The sequence below is a fragment of the Xenopus laevis genome, chromosome 5S (genome assembly GCF_017654675.1).
Source record: "Xenopus laevis strain J_2021 chromosome 5S, Xenopus_laevis_v10.1, whole genome shotgun sequence".
Classification (NCBI taxonomy): Eukaryota; Metazoa; Chordata; class Amphibia; order Anura; family Pipidae; genus Xenopus; species Xenopus laevis.
In genome coordinates, this window is record NC_054380.1 from 40,047,159 (window position 1) to 40,066,204 (window position 19,046).

Sequence of the window (19,046 nt, forward strand, 5' to 3'; positions counted from 1 at the left end):
GTGAGAGAAGGGGTTTAAACAAGGGTAAGGCGTGGGGGTGGAGGAGGGCTTAAAACTAAGGGCATAGGGGTGGGGTGAGAGGAGGGGGTGTTAAAGCAAGGGTAAGGGTTGGGGGTGAGAGAGTGGAGGTTTAAACAAGGGCAAAGGGTGGAGTGAGAGGAAGGGGGGGGTTAAAGCAAGTGGGTAAGGGGTCGGTGAAGGGAGGTTAAAGCAAAGGGTAAGGGGTGGCTGGTGAGGGGGTTAAAAGCCAAGAGGTAAGGTCGGGGGTAGAAAGGGGAGTAGTTAAAAGCCAGTTGGCGGACTTACCGGTGGGAGCAGGGGTGCGAGCGCCAGGGGCCCGCACCCCCTCAGACCCCCCCGGGCAGCCCATTGCGCCACTGAAAAATGCGGCCGTACAGAGGGGGAGCAGGGCCCGGCTGCGCGTTCACGCACCAGGGCCCGTCCCCTCTAGTGACGCCACTGTTTAAGACAAGGGTAAGGGGTGGCGGTGAGAGGAGGGGGGTTAAAGCGAGGTTAAGTTGGGGGTTTAAAGTGAGGTAAAGGGGTGGGGTGAGAGAAGGGGGTTTAAACAAGGGTTAAGGGGTGGGTGAGAGGAGGGGGGTTAAAGCAAGGGTAAGAGGTGGGGTGAGAGGAGGGGTGAAAGCCTGAGGTAAGGGTGGGGTGAGAGGATGGGGGATAAAGCAAGGGTAAGGGGTGGGGGTGAAAGGAGGGGGGTTAAAGCAAGGGTAAGGGGTGGGGGTGAGAGGAGGCGGCGTTAAATCAATGGAAGAGGTGGGGGTGTGAGGGAGGGTTTAAAGCAAGGGTAAGGGGTGGGGGTGAGAGGAGGGGGGTTTAAAGCAAGGGTGAGGCGAGAGGGGGGTTAAAGCAAGGGTAAGGGGTGTGGGTGGAGGATGGAGGGTTAAAGCGAGGGTAAAGGTGGGGGTGAGAGGAGGGGGTGAAAGCGAGGGTTAGGGGTGGGGGTGAGAAGAGGGGGTAAAGCGAGGGTAAAGGGTGAGGGGTGAGAGGAGGGGGGATTAAGCAAGGGTAAGGGGTGGGGGTGAGAGGAGTGGGGTTAAAGCGAGGGTAAGGGATGAGAAGAGAGTGGTGAAAGCAAGGGTTAAGGGTGAGAGGAGGGGGTGAAAGCGTGGATAAGTGGGCGGATGAGAAGAGGGGGATAAAGCAAAGGTAAAGGGTGGGAGTGAGAGAAGGGGGATAAAGCAAGGGTAATGGGTGGGGGGTGAGAGGAGGGGCAAATAAAGCAAGGGTATGGGATGGGGGTGAGAGGAGGGGCAATAAAGCAAGGGTATGGGATGGGGGGGTGAGAGAGGGGGGGTTAAAGCAAGGGTAAGGATGAGAAGAGAATGGTGAAAGCGAGGTTTTGGGTGGGGGTGAGAGGAGGGGGTGAAGCCAGGGTAAGTGGTGGGGGGTGAGAAGAGGGGGTAAAAGTTGAGGGTAAAGTGTGGGGGGGTGAGATGAGGGGGGTAAAAGCCAAGGGTAAGGGGTGGGGGTCAAGAGGAGGCGGGTTAAAGCAAGGGTAAGGGGTGGGGTGAGAGGAGGGGGGGAAAAGCAAGGTATGGGGTGGGGGTGAAAGAAAGGGGATAAAGCAAGGGTAAGGGGTGGGGGTGAGAGGGGTGGGGTTAAAGCAAGGGTAAGGGATGAGAAGAGGGAGGTGAAAGTGAGGGTTAGGAGTGGGGGTGAGAGGAGGGGGTGAAAGCGAGGGTAAGGGTGGGGGTGAGAGGAGGGGGGTTAAAGCAAGCGTAAGGGTGGGGGGTGGAAAGGAGGGGCGAGAGCAAGGGTAAGGGGTGGGGTGACTGTGCAGGGTGGGTGCGAGGGTAAGGGGGGTTAGAATGAGGGCAATAATACATGCTATTAATTTTAATTCTTAAAACTATTGAACAATAACAAAGTTACACAATCAATGTGCACTATCCAAACTACCTCCATGTCTTCTATCTCATCCACCTGATCCACCCCCTTTAACCCCCTCCTCTCACCCCCACCCCTTACCCTCACTTTCACCCCCTCCTCTCACTCACCACCCCTTACCCTCACTTTCACCAACCCTCTTCTTACCCCCACCCATTACTCTCGCTTTCACCCCCTCCTCTCACCCCACCCCCCATTATCCTCGCACCCACCCCTACCCACTTATCATGCACCCACATAAGTACTCACATAAGCACTCCCACATGCACATACATGCACCCTCCCTCTCAAACATACATACAGTATAAAGCCATGATCCAGGGAGTAATACCGATTGCCATTTGGAGTCAGGAAGGAATTTTGTCCCTTCAGTGCAGATTTTCCCAAGCAATCTAGGGTTTTTGCCTTCCTCTGGATCATTAAGGATGCCATAACCCAATTCACTTTTAATATGAATAAATCCTGTTCGCACCAACAGGTTTCCCTATAAATATGTCTCTGTGTTTTTCTTGAATCTCTATGGTAAATATTGAGGGGAGGGAAGGTGCTTCTGAGCCTTATTTTTATCAAGGTAATGGACCAATAGTGTGATTTAATACTGGGGAGGGGCTGCTCAAATGTGCGGGTGCAGGGCAGGGTGGGATAAAACTCAGCAGTGATGTTGATAGCGGCATCCCCAGGCACACAGCTAAAGGGCTGCACACTGGATATATCTGCTATACCTGCAATAGAGGCTGAGGCATAAAAAAGAACTGTTTGGGGAGTTACAGGGTGTTGAGTCCTGCATTGGGTCGTGTACTGGCTGAATACCCATAAATCAGTCAGGTTCTGTGTTGAAAGTCCCCAATTCCCTGATTATGAGTGCAGTCTGTGGGTACCAAGCTTGAATGCAGGGTCTCATCCCCCAAGTGCAAGGAGCCTAGTGGGTCTGGTTTGGAAAAGCAAAAGGCCACTGAATTCCAAATCAGGTGTGATACTGGAGGAAGACCTGTAACAAATGCTGTAATAGCCCATGAAAATTATGATTTATCTCTAAGTACAGGTATTACATCTGTGATCCAGTATCTCGAAACCCATTATCCAGAAAGCTCTGAATGACAGAAAAGCCATCTCCCATAGACTCCACTTCAAAAATTTCCTTTTTCTCTGTAATAATAAAACAGTAGCTTGTACTTGATCCCAACTAAGATATAATTAATCCTTATTGGAAGAAAAACCATCCTATTGGGTTTATTTCATGTTTACATGATTTTCTTTTAGATTTAAGGTATGAAAATCTAAATTATGGAAAGATCCATTATCCAATAAAACCCCAGGTACCAAACATTCTGGATAAGAGTTCCCATACCGGTATTTCCATTGGGTAACCATAAAGGATAAAGAGAGGGATTAAATGAGAAAACAATCTGTTTCAGTGGAGCCCAATATTAATAATTATAAGCCCCTCCCCTATTTATTGTTCAGAAGGGGCCCAAATAGCCTGGGAAATGAAAAGATCAAGGGTTTGTATGATCCAGATTTGTTGAAAAACACCAGCATTATAATGGAGTAGGGGCGCCCTCTAGTGTGTGGGGAAAAACCTACATCTCAGAGCACACAACAGACAAACAGATTATGGGCTGTTTTTATAGATACTAACAATGTCTAAGGGTACAGTGTCCCTGCAAAAGAGTGGGTCACCTTTAAGTATGTTATAGAATGCCTAATTTTAATTCAACTTTTCATTTGGCTGTCATTTCTTTTTTTTTATAGCTTTAGAAATATTCTCTTTCCAGCTTTCAAATTGGGGTCACTGACCCCATCCTAAAAAGAAATGCTCCGTAACATTACACATGTATTGTTAAAACTCATTTTTATTACTCCTCTTTCTATTCAGGCCTCTCCTATTCATATTCCAGTGTCTTATTGAAATCAGTGCAAGGTTGCTAGGGTAATTTGAACCCTAGCAACCAGGTTGCTGAAATTGCAAACTGGAGAGCTGCTGAATAAAAAGCTAAATAACTTAAAAAACACAAATAATAAAATGAAAACCAATTGCAAATTGTCTCAGAATATCCCTCTCTACATTATACTAAATGTTAATTTAAAGGTGCTCAACCCCTCTAAGAACCTTTAATGTGTATATCAAACCTTTGCACATTTTTTTTGTCAAATTATAAAATGACTCCCCCCCCCCCACACACACACAATGTTTCTTACATTTCACCTATTTATAAATACACAAGGGGAAACTACACTTGAGCCATTGGTTGGTTAAATGTCTTAGAGCGGTTTATTCTAACAACGCATCTTTATACAAAATGAACAAATCCGTGTGGAAAATCCACTATTCCCTGGTGAATTCCTCATCTTCATTATACATCCAAAAAAAAACCACAATTATTTATCACACTTCATGCTGACTGCTTTTTTTTAATAAACGAGTCCATCACATGGATTGCGATTTCACTTTTCCAGTGGCTTTAAATTTATCTGTAAATGCCATTGATTTTAAGTATATGCAGTATACGCAAATCCCTCTGCTTTCTGGTTCCGACTCTTGAACAGACATGTCCATTCACCTTCAGGTTGGTTAGTCGGCTGGTTATTGCTACACATTGCGCTCACACGGCACAGCATAATACTCAGGATTAAAGGGAACATCGCTTGGCTGGCTGCTCCAGCTCCAGAGTCGGACACTTTAAATAACAGCAGTGTTGGAAATGGGAGACTGCACAATATTGAAGAATTACCCCTTCCACGGGAAGAGTTATTCCCTTCTGTGTTTTCAAGACACGAGCCGTATTTGCACTGCTAATACAGGGAAACAGTGCCACCTGCTGTTAAGTTAAGTTACTGAGAAAAGGAAACTCTTGTGACATTGCTCTGCTCAGAAAAGGAAGCGAGCGAGCAGAGAAGAGTCACCTGATGTTTTTCAGGTCAGTTCCAAGCATGGCGATATCACAAGACTGTGGCCGCATGGACAAAATAAATAACAGGTGGCGCTGTTGCTTTAATGTCATTACATGAGTAGGGTACAAACTGCTGAAATCCTGAAAATGAGAAAAACATACTGCAAAAGTGCTAGGCAGACCAATTTTACATTAATTTGTTTTGGGGGTTTACATGTCTTTTAATTGCAAATATGCAGGGATGTTCAAGGAGAGAACCCTGTCTCATAAATAGGGCACATTGGTCCTGCAGGAATCTTTGAACTGCAACTCACAACATCCTTCTTGATAGAAAACAGCAGTACTTAACAGTGAGTTTTCTTTTAATACTACATTCTTCAACTATAATATGCCAATACTAGCATCTTCCTGGCATACAGTTCCCATCATCCTCAGCAAGCAAACACAGCTAACACAATCAGTGCCTGTAACTCATCCCAGCAATAGACACTGATCGGATTCATTGGCCAAGCAAACCATCTTATTTTAAAGGAGAAAGCAACCCAAAAAGAGAAAAACACATGCCAATATTTTATCCAGAGATATCTCCTTTAAAGAGGAACTAACTGGACTCCCAGTCTTAATGATTTCTTCACCCACAAAGGAACTCCACTCAGACACATTAGGGGTTGGGGGCAAATTATGTACAATACATTCATCAAAACCATAGAATAAAAATAATTAAAAGGAAAAAAAAAACAAAAAAAGGCAGCAAACCAGAGTGTGTAAACAGAAGCGCGTAAGTGCAAGAACAATGGGTTTTTGGAAGAGGGTTCCTGAAGGCACAGGCTAGCCAAGGCTAGGGGATGAGGGAGCGGCACTGAGCTGAGGCTTCTACTGGAATGAGCCTCTGTTGTTCCTGAGATTCACTCACAAGTTGCCTGCTGCAGAGAATGGAATAAAAAAAAAGAAGAGAATGAGTTGGGGATCATCTATTATAAGGCATTATGTCCCCCTACTGTAAATGATAAGGATATTACATGTCACTGAGGGGTTCTGTGACCCCCAAACTGACCCCCCTTACCCGGTCCTGTGGCACGTATGGGTGTTTTGGTCCCATGTCCCCTTGTGCATTGGCTTTGGGGGAAGGCTGGAGGCTGCATTTGGAATGGCATCCTATAAAAGAGAGATGGAGAGAGATTAAAACATGAACTCACTGGTGAAACAATAAGTCTCCACTTACCAACCAGCCCCTAAACATCATATACGCTAACTCGTATTCACATTGGCCTATGGATTAAATACCAGAAGAACAGAAAATACTGGGAGTTGTAGTTCAGTAGTAACTGGAGATGCTAGTGACCAGATGCCAGCAATACACTAGCCACAATACTCACCACAGGGGTCAGCACATATTCTGGAAAGGGGGAATGTTGCCACTTTGCTCCATCATGACAGCCTGAAAGTGTCCTCTGTTGTGATCCACGTTCTGGTAGCCAGGCCACAGAGCAGCGTGGACATTAGTGTCACCTTGAGCAGGGGGCCCGCGTGTCATGCACAGGTGGCCGGAGCTATGCTTGAGGTTGGTAATGGTGCTGAGGTGGATAGGGAGCATCATATTGGGGTGGGGGAGGAAGTTGCCGTTCCCCCAAGGCTGCGGCCTTCCATACCCAAAGTTCCCACACTTGGGAAAACAATCTTGTGACTGTCCAAATACAGGAATTGTTTGGGGCTCTCAGGCCTGTCTGCCTGTCCTTGTTCACTTGTTTGTCCTTCCTCCTCTGTCTGCATTTTGGCCTCCCCTGGCATAGCTTTGGGCTCTCCCTCCAGAAGAGGGGACATAAGCAAGCTCCTTAGTTCCCACATTCCCTGCATATTTTGGGGGGCACCTGGATGAGCATAGATTCCTCTCTGCTGAGGAGGCTGGGGCCAGTGTGGATATTCCTGAGGGTAATAGGGGGGGTGCTAATAAAGCTGATAGGGAGAATTTGCTAGTTGTGGGTGCCGTTGGCAAGGATAAGATGGGTCCTGATGAGGGTATCTGGGAAAGGACCCTGGTGCAATTTGAGGATGTCCATTACCAAATCTCTGAGATGGAAAATGTGAAGGATTAACAGTCCCAGGATTGCGGAGAGGGCCATAACCTGTTTTAATGCCCCCGGTGGAAAACAAAGAGGCCAAATTACTGCCAGATTCTGTCCCTGGTTGGAGGTGAACTACATCCTTCTAAGGTTTATGAGAGGTAGGAACAGCACAATTTGCCAAGACGTGGGATTCCAGTATCAGTTTTCCTGTAACTGGCTCTTACCTCTTTCATATAAAACTCCATAAACCCACTGATATAACCATCGTCTTCCAGCCATATTATCAGGTCAATGACACTTGTGAAGGAGAAAACATCAAAAACTGGAAGGGTTGGGAACAAGGATCATTTAAGTTAAAGACATACTATGGAACATTTTTTTAAATTCATTTTGTGTGTGGAAATTCTTGGAAAGCAAATTGAAAAATGCTTTACTGGAATATTGCAACTCAATACGTGATCCCAAAAGGAATTAGTAAGCCTAAGTATGTAGGCACTTTAGGTTACAGTGCATGGTAGCAGATACAGAGTGTTTTTGATTAGAAGCAGGTATATAGTTCACTGGATTAATTTTGCAACAAGGCCTCTATCTATACATTGATTAAGAACCCTTACTAATTAAGGACAACATATTTAGTGAGTGTGTGGGTCAGCCAGAAGCCAGAATAAGTACGAGTGGTTTCTTACCATAGAATAAAGGATCCTTAGGAGGACTTCCTTGGAGAAGGAGAAATAACAGAACCAGCAAAGCAAGGAGGACAAATGCACCAATACCACCTATAGAGATGGGGCTGAAAGCAATAAATAAAAGGACACACTGTTAGTAAGTAATATAGAGGCAAGTTTCTAGGGTTGCCACCTGGCCGGTATTTTATTGGCCTGGCCGGTAAAAATATTGGTTTATCCTAATGTTATTAATAGGGAAAAAAGATAAATATATAGAAAGGCTGGTATTTTTCTCCAGAAAAGGTGGCAACCCTAGAAATGTCTCATATTCTAAGTAGAATGATTGGGGTTAACACCCCACTAGCTGAGTGTGGTACTGTTTGAATAAACAGAATACCACTCAGGTTTCAGTGTAACAGTTGAGAGCACAATCCTGTAAGTTTATAGCTTGGGGTCCCAGTCATACTAAGTTTAGTGTCTATTTTAAACTTTTTTGTGTCACCCTTGTATCCTAGGATGCTAGATTTTGCATTTTGTTGTGGATTGTGTCTGTAGTGTGTAATAAAAAGGACTGAATCTTTTCTCCATCATTAAACGGCATTGCCTTTATACTGTATATTCTAATAAAGCAGGCAATAATTTGTCCTCTACAGGTCAGAGCCACCTAATTAACGTGTGTTCTTGCCTAATGCTGTGAGGACCATTATCCAAAACCTTGAGATAATTAAAAAAAAGGGGGGGTCAGTACTTTGAGATTTGTGGGACAGGACCCTACTAGGACATTAGCAGCAACATATTTAATTTGTTACTCGGACTAAAAAGTGCCAGTAGCAGTGACATTTACAATGGATTAATTTCTAGCTAGGATTAAACTTCTTCAAGCTCTTGCATATTTAATGAGTCAGAATAATGAGGGGAAAATCCATTTTTGTGGAAGTTTGTTTTAGCTATAAGAACAGTAAGAACACTAAGGGGGTTATTTACTAAAATCCGAAAAATTTTCATTATTTTGGTAAAACCACATCAACCATCCACATTTTTACCTTATTTATAAATGAATAAAACAGAACAAATCTGGTGCAGGAAAAGACTCTAAAATCGTGAAAAAATCTGAATCATATGAATTTTTCGGATTTGACACCCGAAAGCCATGTCTTTTTACTGATAATCATTTGAAACCCAGCGCAGATCATGATCTTTTCCAATTGTAAAAGGGACATCATCCATTGACTTATACATGAACACAGCAGGTTTGAGAAGTAGTACTTTTGGATTTGGATTTTTAGCGGCTTTGGGGTTCCCCCCCACCAAAGACTGATGTTTATCCCTTTAAAGCTCCGACCAGAAAAAAATCGGACTTAAATAACCCCTTAGTATTGCAAGGTATACAAGGTATTCTATTCACAAGTATAGTTAACAAAATAATATAAAATGTATAATTTATTTTGCCCAAGAAATCAAAACAAATATAGAAAGGCCTACTTTTGGGTCCCATTTAGCTTGATAAAGGGCCAAGGAGTGTCCAAAACGTAGCTGTAATACCCAAAAAACAATGCAATAAAGGCATTTTTAATTCAAAGAAATTGAATAATATTTACAAAATAGTGAAATTCCGCCACTCTCCATTAATTTCTATGGGATTTGGAAAGCCTTATCAAAGGATGAACTTTCACCCATAGCTAGAATCTCAGCCATAAAGCAGGACAGAACAGCTGCTTACAATGGTAATCTGTGCCACTGGGACATAATGCTCTGTTTAACAGATAACTAGAATCTCAGTCGTAAAGTAGGGCAGGACTTCTGCTTATAAACTACAACTCCCATCACTCCTAGAGTTAGAGCTAAGCAAGTAGTAAATTCAAAAACACGAACAAAAAAGAAAAGAAAAAACAATTGCTTATAGTTTCAGAATATGAATGTCTATTCAAGTTCATTTAAAGTGAGCCACCCCTTTAAGACTTATTGTGATACTTTAGGAGCAGGATTTGCCAACATGAAAATTCCAAAAATATTGCAGAACAAGTAAAGAGGAGTACAGATTAATGTGGTGAGTAGTCTTGGTGCAGCAGACACAGTTAGCAACTTTTCCACTTTCTAGTCACTAGTGCATACTCACAAAGTCACCCACACGGTAATGTGCACATTTTTATACACAGAAACAAACAGATAAAAGGTAAGAACACATGGGACACGACCAAAAATACGTTCACATTGATGATGATGGGAATGTATATATCCAAACCAGCTAAATCACTTAACCATGCAAAAATGTTTCCTTCTGTACTGCCAGCATGGAACCTAGGATCTGTTAGGGCACATGCCATGGGTGAAATATTGCAAAGGACAATTGTTTAAAATGTCTTCCCTTTCAGGGAATACTCACAGAATATTAAAATTAAAGCAATGTGGAGTAGCAAGATGCTCAGACTGGCATCTTAATTCCATATGCAGTTTTAACACCCCAAATGCTGGTACTTAAATGCAGAAAAGAGATAGCATTTCATTTATAGGTTCTTAATGGCACACATACATTACCTGTGAGAAGAATAACCACATGGCAACACTAGTCATTAACATACCTCCCAACATTTTGGAAATAATGAGACTTGATAGTGCACACCGTTAACCATGCTAACACCCGGGTGCCCGCAAGAAAAATGTATAGAATATGCAGGAACATTGAGCCAAATAAATATTTTTTGTTTCAACTCTCTCTCTCTCTCTCTCTCTCTCTCTCTATAAATATATATTTATATATAAGGGAAAGTTGTGCTCACTATTTTTTAAAACCATTAGGCGGGGTTGCAATGAGGCTGTGACCACAAAATACATATATATAAATACAAGAGTTCCTCTGCACTCAACCCATTATCAATATATTTAAGACAGATTTTGTGCATACTGCTACTGAAAAATGCCTTACCCTTTAAACAAAACAGGGATTGTTTGTCCATATATTGCAATAAATCTAAGCTGGCCAACTACGTCAAAGTCATCCCATATCTGGCCAGTCCTACACTCAATTTTCATCTGATTCATTAAGAATTCTATTGCTTCATTATACATTATACAAAGGGACTACGTTTTACCTGCAACTTACTAGCTGCTTTCAAAGTAAAACTCCAAAACAGGGGCTGCCCTTTATTAGACACCAATGGGATCACCTGACTATAGCTGGGTGGGCTCATGCTCAGTGGGCTCTGAGCAGCTGTTGAGAAGCTAAGCTTATGGGTTGTTACTAATTATTAAGCAGAATATGAGGTTGGAGACTGTTGTGTTGGGCTCAGAGAAATCTTCCAGCTAAGGGGGGCCCAGTAATGTCACAAAAGTTATGCAATTTGTGTAACTTCTGCAATAACTGCTGACTTGCCTAGAAAAAACTTACATACGGAATATACATTAAGCGAAGTGTGACAGGCAAATTCCCCTGACCACCAATGAATTAAAAAGCTTAAGGTAAGAACTACTTATTATAGACTTTATATCGATTTATATTGGGATCTATTTATGAAATTATACGATTGTCTACAACATGAACTTTTTCGCAGGGGCACGACTTATTAGGCCCCACAGCAACATCATCGTGCCCCTACAAGTATACAATTAACTTATGCAAAAACATACATTACTTTCAAAGAAACTCAAGCAATAACAGTCAGAGCAGTGGCAGAAGCAGGGTGATTCCACTGAACTGATTGACTAATTAATGATCAGAACTGCAGCTCCTCTTTACTTTCTCATCTTCCCTATACACTGGCCGACATCGGGCATCAGCAAATGAAATTTTCATACCTGCAACCTGACTCCAGAACTGACCAATTTCATAGTACATGGATATGCATGCTGAAATGCATTCATTACGTCTCACTACTTTGCCTGTGGAAAAATGAGACAGGAAGTACCATATAAACAGCAGATAAGTATTTAAGCCAAGTAGACATATACCGTATATACCTGAGTATAAGCCGAATTTTTCAGCATCCAAAATGAGCTGAAAAAGTCTACCTCGGCTTATCCTCGGCTTATACTCGGGTCAGCGGTACCCGAGTAGCTGAGATTGCAGTCACTTTTAATCATTCCTATACCAACAGTTCACTTGGGGAGAGATTGCAATATCCCACAATGCCCTCTGTTGGTTATATGAAAGAATAACAGTGCGCCCTCTGTTGGTTATATGAAAGAATAACAGTGACTGCAATATCACACAGCGCCATCTGTTGGTTATATGAAAGAATAACAGTGACTGCAATATCACACAGCGCCATCTGTTGGTTGTATGAAAGAATAACAGTGCGCCCTCTGTTGGTTATATGAAAGATTAACAGTGACTGCAATATCACACAGCGCCATCTGTTGGTTGTATGAAAGAATAACAGTGCGCCCTCTGTTGGTTATATTAAAGAATAACAGTGACTGCAATATCACACAGCACCCTCTGTTGGTTATATGAAAGAATAACAGTGACTGCAATATCACACAGCGCCATCTGTTGGTTATATGGAAGAATAACAGTGACTGCAATATCACACAGTGCCCTCTGTTGGTTATATGAAAGATTAACAGTGACTGCAATATCACACAGCACCCTCTGTTGGTTATATGAAAGAATAACAGTGCCTGCAATATCACACAGCGCCCTCTGTTGGTTATACGAAAGATTAACAGTGATGGCAATATCACACAGCACCCTCTGCACATGGTAGTGGGACAGTGGGACAATGCACACAGTAATCCGTTTGGCAATTCTCTGTCACCATCAACTTTGCAAAGAAGTCCAGTTGATCGCTGGGGGGTTGCTTTGGCAGAATGTGCGCTGCTGGGAGACAGGGCTGTAGTTGTGTCTAGGCTTATACTAGAGTCAATAAGTTTTCCCAGTTTTCGTAGGTAAAATTAGGTACCTCGGCTTATACTCGGGTCGGGTTATACTCGAGTATATACGGTACCTCAGATTTCAACAAATTTTGGATCGGGTCTGGCTAGGCAAGGCGAAAAGAAAAGTGAAAGGATGCAAATGTGCAATGCATTCATAATGTAAAGTAGTGAGGTGCAACAGGCAGCCCCCTCTATGCTCAGGTTTTAAAGTATCCATTTTAATTGCTCCATTTAGCTACAGGTTTTAATGTATTTAAATAAAAAATGTAATTTTATTGTGTGCCCACTAGATGGCACCAAAACCTTTTCTGTATAAATAACCCAGCTGTGGCTATTGATCTTTTAACCTATGACTAAGGGATAACTCCCGAAACGCGTAAGGTTTTTTCCAGCAGGACCTCCAATAAAACCCACCTTACAGAAGTGCCGTCTGTTCTTTGGATTTTTGGTGTATATACAGTGGGGACACTGTCTGACAGAGCACCTGTGTTGTGAGGGGAGAGCGGTGAGTTGTTTGCGGTCCTCTTTTTTTCCTCTTCTTTATGCTCAGCTGTAGCCCAAATACTAAAGGACCCAGGGCTGGGTGCCCCAGGTAACCCGTTCATACGTGAGCGTAAGCACGCAGATGAGCAAATGCATGTGTGCAATGAGCGCAAACAGGCACACATCTGCACGCTTTGACATTAGAAAGCGGAACTCGCTCAGCTAGACTAGAGGTAAGCAACAGGACAGGTACATGCCTTGTGCCCCCCAAGCTTTGCACCCTAGGTACGTGCCTCTTCTGTCTACCCCTAGTTCTGGCCCTGAAAGGACCCACCAAGAGGACTTTGCTTTTCTAGTGTTGAACATTTCTGCCATAAAAAAAGCAGCAGCGGGTTCATATATTGTAATTTATTTGAGGAGACATCATATCTTGGCATATGGCTGCAAAATCTCAACTTCTTCAAATCCACTCTATGGGGCTGCTGCTAGGAATGCAATTGTTTCTGGAAAACACCTGGTATCTATCTCCTGTATTTATAACATTAACATAATGTCAGGTTTTTACCAGCCAGGTGGCAGCCATAGTTCCAACATAGCCAGAGAACAGAACACATGTAGGATACTGGGAGAAATCACAATGGGTCCCACCACCCCTCCAGGCCCATCAGATTAGGTGGAAGGATGGCATTGGCAGGTGGGAGACAGCAGGAAGAGCCCTTGGGGCTCATTTATTAACGCAGCGCAGCGCTAAAAAGAGCGCAGTGGCCTGACATTTGCCCAGCGCATGCGAGTATTTAATAATGTAGCGCACGATACCTTAACAGTGCGATTTGTGCGCTAATGTAGACACAGACAGGTGCGACGTGTGAAACTGCGTATCAGCTGTCGCAGTGCTTATAATAAATTGTGCGCACAGGAAGATACCGCAAAGGTAAGGATTAGTTGTGCTCATGTATGAATGCGCTGCTTTAATTAGTTGCGTCACATATTGCGCATATTGCGTTCACTTAGACGCATCTGCATTTGTTTCTGTGCTAATATTTGTTTGGTTGCAAAGGTGTTTAGCCTACCTGATACCCTTAAAGGAACCTTGGTCAATATAAACATGTTGGGTGGAAGGCATGGTTAATATGCACTTTACAGGGGTTGTTCATCTTTGAGTTAACTTTGAGTTAACAAACATCCCCACCAACAGCAGCACCATTGTATTTGCCAGAACCCAGTTTAATATACTAGCGCAGCTGGGCAGGAATGCGCATTTTGAAGAGCGTTACTATTACGCCACGAAGAGGCAGTCGTAAAAATTGTGGTGCTGTTGCCCGGGTGCAGTTTTGCACATATACAGACGCAAATCTGCGACGGCCGCAGTGCAAGCGCATTGTAGCCACGCCCACAGCCACGCCCCTAACAACCACAGCATCGTTTGCGACATAAATGCCCAATCTTTTGCGCAATGCGCATAAACAAAACCATCGCAAAAGCTCTGTGTTATGCGCAATATCACGCAAATATATTAGCGATCATGCTTGTGATGGCGCAGACAACCTTTTGCGTCCACTTATGCGCTGCGCTGCTTTAATAAATGAGCCCCCTTGAGGTTAATGTAAGTTAGCTCAAACTACCATAAACCAATACAGTGTGTAAAGTTTGGTGTTGCCAGAAAATGTGCAGAGTTTTAGACAAATCTGGTGATGTATCTGACTAGTCCTATTATGGGAAGGACTCTCAGGTCCTACTTATTGGTCCATGTCCTCCAACACTACTCTTCTTTTTTCATTATAATAGAGCCCTTAAAGTATTACTGCCACGGGAAAACATGTTTTCTTGGACGCCAGCATCCGTTTTTAATGAGATTGCGCCGGCGTCCAAAAAACGGACGCTGGCTTCCATTTTTTTTTGACGCTGGCAAATTTTCGCTGGCAAATGTTCTCACCGGTTTTGTGAATTTATTCGAATTGCGCAAATTCGCCCATCACTATTGATTGCGGATTTGTTTGAATTAAAACATTTGAAACCTTTAAATCCTGTTTTACTTTCTGTCTCTCAGGTGGAGAAAATGTTTATTTAAGAATTCTTCTTATAACTTCAGTACTGACGTTAAACCCATCAGCCAGCCTGGGCACAGTCCACTCTTCAGGGAACTCTTGCTTCAAATACCTAAAATAAACAGCAAAAACATGTACCACATACCCAGTGCTGAAATGTATATAACGGTCCTTGCTATAAGGACTCACCAACCTTTCAATTTTCTCTTTACTAGACGAAATAACAAAAACCATTTATGCTTCTAAAATTAAAATAGGCAAATGTTTAGAAAAAGCCCTTTTCATTGAGCACATTTTACAGAAAGGGGTGTATTCTGCCCCTTATGCATTGAAAAATACTGATGCCCAAAAGCTACTAGAAGTGCAACCCAAAGGGTTCCATGCAATTTTGTAAAATGCGATTTAGAAGCATGTTAAATATGCCTTGTGTACCAGTAATCTAAGTTTTATTCCATGAGTTGCATTTTAAGCTTCTGATAGGTACAAAAAGTATAATCACATAGCATGTTTATTAAAGAACACATTTCCAAAAAAACAATAAATGTTCATTCAAAAGGGTGATGTCAGGCCAGGTATTTTGTCACCAATACAACATTGCCTTTGGTGTGGATGACAAAGCACTGTAAAATATCTCTGCATTATAGAATATGGGGATCACTATGTTCACAACAGTCATGTAATCACACACAAATTCTGATTTGCGGGCAACAAAATCCCCTCTCTAACATTGCCAAAGAGCATGACCCTTTATAAAAAGATGCATTATACCTGATCTGTTTTATAGCATTCCATGAGAGTCTTCTCTCTGGTGGACCATGAGGTTCCATTTGCCTTTTCATTCGCTGGAAAAGAATTGTTTTCTGCTGATTTTTAAGTTTGCTGAGGAAGTAGGGAAAAAACAACATTCATTAGTCGGCAAGTACAGTAATTCCAAAGGCCCAATACTCAGCTAAAACTACTGGGCAACTTAGTGCAAAATTTATAAATCAAATGCAAACCCTAGATTTCTTGCAAGGCATAATCATTTCATATAATCTGGTCTATGAACATGTATATTCTTCAAGGAAAACACTTTTCCTAGTCACTCTCACTCTACCACAATATATATATATATATATATATATACTGTATATATATATATATATATATATATATATATATATATATATATATATATATAAAACTTTCACAAAAGAGCCGCACTCTCAGGGCTTAAAAGATTATAGATAGCTTTAATGCAGGTTACAGACTAACGTTTCGGCCCAACGAGGCCTTTCTCAAAGTGCTGACATAATATTAAAACGAGCCTTATATCTATGTACTGGCGGGAAAAACAGCAGTCACAAATATGACATGAGAACTAAGCGACTGCCTATTGAACACATCACATTAAGTACATAAATATTAAAAACCATGACATTAAAATGTATACATAAATCAATCTGTGGTGTTATCACTTCACACACTTCAGCTTACTCAGATACTTGATTATCAAAAAAAGAGTTAAAAACAAATCATTAAGTAACAATATGTAGTTGATTGTTAACCTAAATGAACATAATATGTTTCAAATGTTACTAATGTGACTTCCTTTGAATATGATATTATAGGCCTCCCTGTCCATGTCCTAGCTCCTATTCAATTCGTTATATACACCCCAATAAAACTATTGATGCTAATATCACCAGCTATTAGGCTCCAACACTGCATTCTAAAGTTATATGCCTTATGGTATCACATTATCCACGTACCTTGATGTTGCTGAACTACACATACAATGCTGTTATAAAATTACATATTTAATATATAAGCTACTGTTAGTATTTAAACTTACTGTGAGGCTGCAGTGTCATATTATACTCCTGTATGCGAATGTGTTAAGATCCTGTGTGTTAACGATACATCAGGTGAATGTTAACCCTTTAAAACCCGAACTTGTTTTCACAATATCCCTACATTAAATATATTCTGCAAAATAAATAACATCCCCAGTATTAATAGGTGCAAAATCATCCCCAAATAATGCTGTGTGTATATCCCCACACATAGTGTCCACTCTCCGTAGAATACTAAATGTCCCATAAAGTGTAAACCCTCCACTGTAGTTACCACTTATCCCCACATGTGTTACTACCACATTATGATAATCCATACATTATTGAGATAAAATAAAATAGACAAGCATTAAACATTGTGTTCGACTACATCTTCAAAGGTGGTGTAGTATCCTGACTCTCCCTTCTAGTAAACCAAATAGTGCTATCATTACACCCACACCGATGCCAATACCAATGTCACTCTGCAGTGTCCCTGAGGTAACATCACGATCATCACTCGACAGGAGTCAATGTTGATCTCACCTTGTCCAACAAGGGATGCAGCCACAGAGAGTGCGGCTCTTTTGTGAAAGCTTTGGATGAATTATGGATTCTGCACCCAGGCAAAGTAACTTTATTTTTCGAGAGTGCCGGCACTTTGGTGGACTATATATATATATATATATATATATATATATATATATATATATTTATATATTGGCAAACGCTAGCACTCTAATCCAATCTTGAATTCGCTGTGAGTGCTGGGTCAAAGCTTTAGCATATAGGAATTAAACAGGGACCCGCACTCCAATGTTACGTGAAGAAAATTTAGTTTTTATTCAAACTTGTGCATCCAACGTTTCGGTCCATGCCTGGGCCTTTATGAAGGATAAATTACAAGTGTTGGTGGTGCATATTTATACACATAGCCCATCCCAAAAAAGGCGCTTAGTTATGACGTCATACATGTGAATCACATCTCATTAGAATAATTAGCTTAGTGAGCATATTAAAAAAATTGTGACACGTAATTAGCATTCTCACCACAAGATGCCACTACCGAGTGGAGTAAGTGAAAATTCATAAAACAGTCCATTTGCTGAGTTTTCTTCCATGTATACCCTGCAAATGCATACAAAGTATTTGTTGTAGTGTTAACAGAAGCGACAGATACACAATAAAGGCATTTTACCATAAACAATGTGTCATTTTCTCACTAACGACATTTCAATACATATGTAACTTTGTTGCCTTTTCTGTCTACTTATATTTTCAACTTATATTTTTAACTTACATTTGCACATCATGAAAACAAGTTGGTTTTATTTTTAATTCAAAAAGCAGCTCAACACCAGTTGGCCATTTAAAGGAACAGTAACACCAAAAAATTTAAGTGTTTTAAAGTAATGAAAATATCATGTACTGTTGCCCTGCACTGGTAAAACTGATCTTTTTGCTTCAGAAACACTACTATAGTTCATATAAACAAGCTGCTGTGGAGCAATGGCGGAATTTGAAAAACGGCTAAATGGCACAGGTTAACTACTGGATAACAGATAACACCATTAAACAGACAGAGCTTATCTGCTATCTGCTGTGTAACTTGAGCCTTTTCTCCTTTGAATGGCTGCCCCCATTGCTATACAGCAGCTCATTAATATAAACAATAGTAGTGTTTCTTAAGCAAACACAGCAGTTTTACTAGTGCAGGGCAACACTGCATTATATTTTCATTGCTTTAAAACATTTTTATTTTTTGACGTTACTGTTCCTTTAACCCTTTCGGTGCCACACAGTCCAACTCATAGGTCCAATAGGCTTCCCTCTGGAGTAAGGCCTTATCAAAATCACCTCCCCGTATTCTCTCTGGAACATGCTCAATTGGCATGCATCTGAACGCTGCAGGGCTATGTTTAGCCTCTGCCCAATGCCTTGCCACCAATTGCTGTGCTATATCTTGTTTCCTGCCCTTTTCTTTATTCTTATCAACCCTGTCGGGGTCTAATGCAGCCCTTATACTGGCTCTATGCATCCGGATTCTCTCTTTGAGTTGACGTATCGTCTTCCCGCAATATAGAAGACCGCAAGGGCATATTATGATATAGACTACCATCGTGGTGGTACATGTCATGCGATGCTTTATCGCATATTTTTTACCAGTGTGGGGGTGAGTGAAACTTCCTCCCAAAATCAGACTGCTGCACATTATGCAACCAGTGCATTTAAACACGCCTGGACGCGGCGTTAAAAAATGCTGTCGCTGGAGCTCAGTGTATTTAGTTACCGGGTCAGCAGAGCTCAA

General features: G+C 41.8%; 1 long non-coding RNA gene across 1 annotated transcript; it reads right to left on the reverse strand.

Moving 5' to 3' along the window:
- Positions 1–4,156: 4,156 nt before the first annotated feature.
- LOC108717547 lies at positions 4,157–7,649 on the reverse strand. Its single transcript, XR_001935855.2, has 3 exons — positions 7,546–7,649; positions 5,860–5,951; positions 4,157–5,719 (listed from the first exon to the last, which is right to left on the reverse strand). It is a non-coding gene; the product is annotated as an uncharacterized LOC108717547 (long non-coding RNA).
- Between the last annotated feature and the right edge of the window lie 11,397 nt (positions 7,650–19,046).